General features: G+C 45.2%; 1 pseudogene; it reads right to left on the bottom strand.

The window, feature by feature from the left end:
• Positions 1 to 863: 863 nt before the first annotated feature.
• On the bottom strand, positions 864 to 1354 carry LOC118729101 (annotated as a pseudogene).
• Between the last annotated feature and the right edge of the window lie 1918 nt (positions 1355 to 3272).

The raw sequence follows: 3272 nt of genomic DNA, 5'->3' as shown, positions 1-3272 counted from the left end.
TGATGGGAGATTCAGGGGTTAGTCAGGAGTGAAGACCTAGATGGAGCTAAGAGATACCTAAGCCCCGTGATATAAACTAATAGACATAGCCACATTCTTAACACTGGCAGCTCCAGTAGTCTCTACCTCCCCACCTCAGCCTCCACTCCCTTCCTATCCCCACCCCCACTACCAAGCTACCTTTGACCCTACGCTAGAGAGCCTTCTGCACCCACCTTTCTAATTCTTCACTTCCACCAGAAGCCAGACTTAGGTCCCTCTTAGCTGCCTAGGGAAGAGCTGTCTACTAGAAATATAATGTGAGAACATGAGTGATTTTAAAATTTCTGAATAGCCACATTTTTTAAAAAGTGAAATTAATTTAAATAATGTCTTTATTTAATCCATCTATCCAAAATATTATCATTTCAACATGGAATTACATAATTTTTTGTGTGAAATATATATATTATTGATTTTTTTACAGTGAGGAAGGGTGAGAGATAGAGAGCTAGAAACGTTGATGAGAGAGAAACATCGACCAGCTGCCTCTTGCACACCCCCTACCGGAGATGTGCCCAAAACCATTGTACATGCCCCTGACTGGAATCAAACCTGGGACCTTTCAGTCCGCAGACCAACACTCTACCACTGAGCCAAATCGGTTTTGGCTACATAAAATTATTAATGTGGCCTGGCTGGTGTGGCACAGTGATTTAGCATTGACCTATGAACCAGGAGGTCACAGTTCAATTCCCATCACGTCACATGCCCGAGTAACAGGCTCTATCCCCAGTAGGGGGTGTGCAGGAGACAGCTGATTAATGATTCTCTCTCATCATTAATATTTTTTTTTCAGTGTAAAATTTTTATATTTAGAATTAGGAGCTGGATTCAGTTTAAATCATTTCAATTTTGTTGGCAACATCCAAAGCATCATAGTCAGGAGCCAGTCGAACATATGCCTTCTTTTCGCCATCAGGCCTGATCAGGGTGTTGACCTTGGCCACATCAATGTCATAGAGCTTCTTCACAGCCTGTTTGATCTGGTGCTTGTTGGCCTTGACATCCACAATGAACATAAGTGTATTATTGTCTTCTATCTTCTTCATGGCTGACTCGGTAGTCATAGGGAACTTGACAATGGCATAGTGGTCAATCTTGTTTCTCTTGGGAGCGCTCTTCCAAGGATATTTAGGCTGCCTCTGAAGCCTTAGTGTCTTTGGCCATCGGAAGTGGGTGACGTGAGAATCTTCTTTTTTTTGTGGCTGTGGACGCCTTTCAACACTGCTTTCTTTGCCTTCAAAGCCTTTGCTTTGGCTTCAGCTTTGGGAGGGGCAGAGGCTTCCTTCTTTGCTTTCGGTGCCATCTTCGTGAAAAGCTCTTATCATTAATATTTCTATCTCTCTCCCTCTCCCTTCCTCTTGGAAATCAATAAAAATATGTGTTTTTTTAAAGAAAAATTATTAATGTGGTACTTGAAAACTTTTGTTCATGCTAACAGAAACACATTTCCATTTGGATGCTGAATTTTTATTGGGAATATGTGGTCTGTGTTAAGATTTCAAAAAATTAGATTGAAAAAGTAAATTCACATCCCTAAGCTATCTCATACATGCTTGAGTTTTCCAATAGAATATCAGTTTTTAAGTTTACTTTCGAATTTGTTAAAATTAAGCACCTGAAGGGTTCCTCAGTGGCACACACAAGCCACATTTCAAGTGCTCAATACCTGCATGTGACTAGCAGCTACCAGAACATCGGCCTCTCCCCTCTGGGCCCCAGGTCCACCACTCAGCTTCCGCTTTCTCCAGTCACCCTTTTCACCGGATCCTGCTGTGCCCAGCACCTCTATCCAGACACACAGGACCCTAATGCCTCCCCTTCTTCCCTGCACCGTCATCTCCAGCCTGAGGGAGGCACCCATGACTCATACCCCCCCCCCGCTGGTTCCCCTGGCCCACTTCTGACATGGTTCTCCTAGTTAGATTATCACCTCTGTACATAAACATTAGCATATCGAAAGGCCAATTTGCATACTAATTACTTCTGCCCTAGTCAAATTCACACAATTACAGGATCAGGAGGCATTCTCCCCTCACTGGTTGAGGCCCCAGGAAACTGGATCTTGTCTTCCTGTCACCTATTGGAGGAGATGGGATTTCAGTATTTGCTTGTTTTAAGAAATGGGAAGGAGGACCAGAAAAGGAACCTGAGCATGAGTGGTAGTGTGGGTGGGAAAGAGGGTGCCTGTGTGGGAGCTGTGGGAGTGGTTCATTTGTTGGAATGATCTGGTTGTTAAAGAAGCACCTTAAAGAATTATTTCACAGTCATATTTTAAATTTTTATAATTTAAATTCTTTTCCTCAAGCTGGGTTTGTTTTTTTGTTTTGTTTTGTTTTCAGGCTTCAGATCATTGGGGGGAAATGGCTCTGTTTACACAACCCCAACTCTGAGATTTGCCCCCACCCCATAGGACCCCCAGCCATGCCCTGCCCCGAAGCCTCTGCTGGGCATTTGCCCTCTCCAGGCATCCCACTGTGGCAGCCCCCTGCCCCCTCCCAGCTCTGGCCTCCCCCTTCCTGGAAATGAGCCTGCTGTTCTGCTGCTGAGGGGCTGGGATAATCCTCCCTGAGCTATTTCAAGGATAAGTCCTACTGCCCTGTGCCCAGCTCCCACACTACTGGAATTTCAGAGCGGTAGACACTATGCCACTAAGGGAGGGGCACAACTCTGTGATGCACATACAAAGGCAGTGGGTCCTGGGCTCAAGGTTCCAGGTTCCTTAGAGCATGTCATGGTGAGTGAAGTTCATTTAGCCAGGGGCCCTAAATCTAAGAGCTGGGGAATGGAGAACCAGCCTTCACACACACACACACACACACACACACACACACACACACACCCCTCTTCTTTCCCCCTCACCCTCCCTTCACTTTCACACACCAAACCTCATTATGACTTTCATAGACGAAGCACTTTGTTTTCCTGGGGACTTTAACTTTTAATTCTAATTTTTAAGTCCTCACCTGAGGATATATTTCTATTGATTTTTAGAGAAAGAGGGAGGGGAAGAGAGAGAGAGAAACATCAATGTGATAGGACATTGATGGGTTACCTCCCATGTGTGCCCCAACTGTGGATTGAACCTGCAACCTGTATATGCCCTACCTGGGAATTAAACCTGCGACCTTTTTGGTGTAGGGCAGTGGTCGGCAAACCGCGGCTCTCAAGCCTCACGCAGCTCTTTGGCCCCCTGAGTGTGGCTCTTTCACAAAATACCACATGCGGGT

The sequence above is a fragment of the Pipistrellus kuhlii genome, unplaced genomic scaffold (assembly GCF_014108245.1).
Source record: "Pipistrellus kuhlii isolate mPipKuh1 unplaced genomic scaffold, mPipKuh1.p scaffold_m20_p_3, whole genome shotgun sequence".
Taxonomy (NCBI): Eukaryota; Metazoa; Chordata; class Mammalia; order Chiroptera; family Vespertilionidae; genus Pipistrellus; species Pipistrellus kuhlii.
Note: the sequence above shows the minus strand (reverse complement) of the source record. Positions and strands in the feature narration are given on the sequence as shown.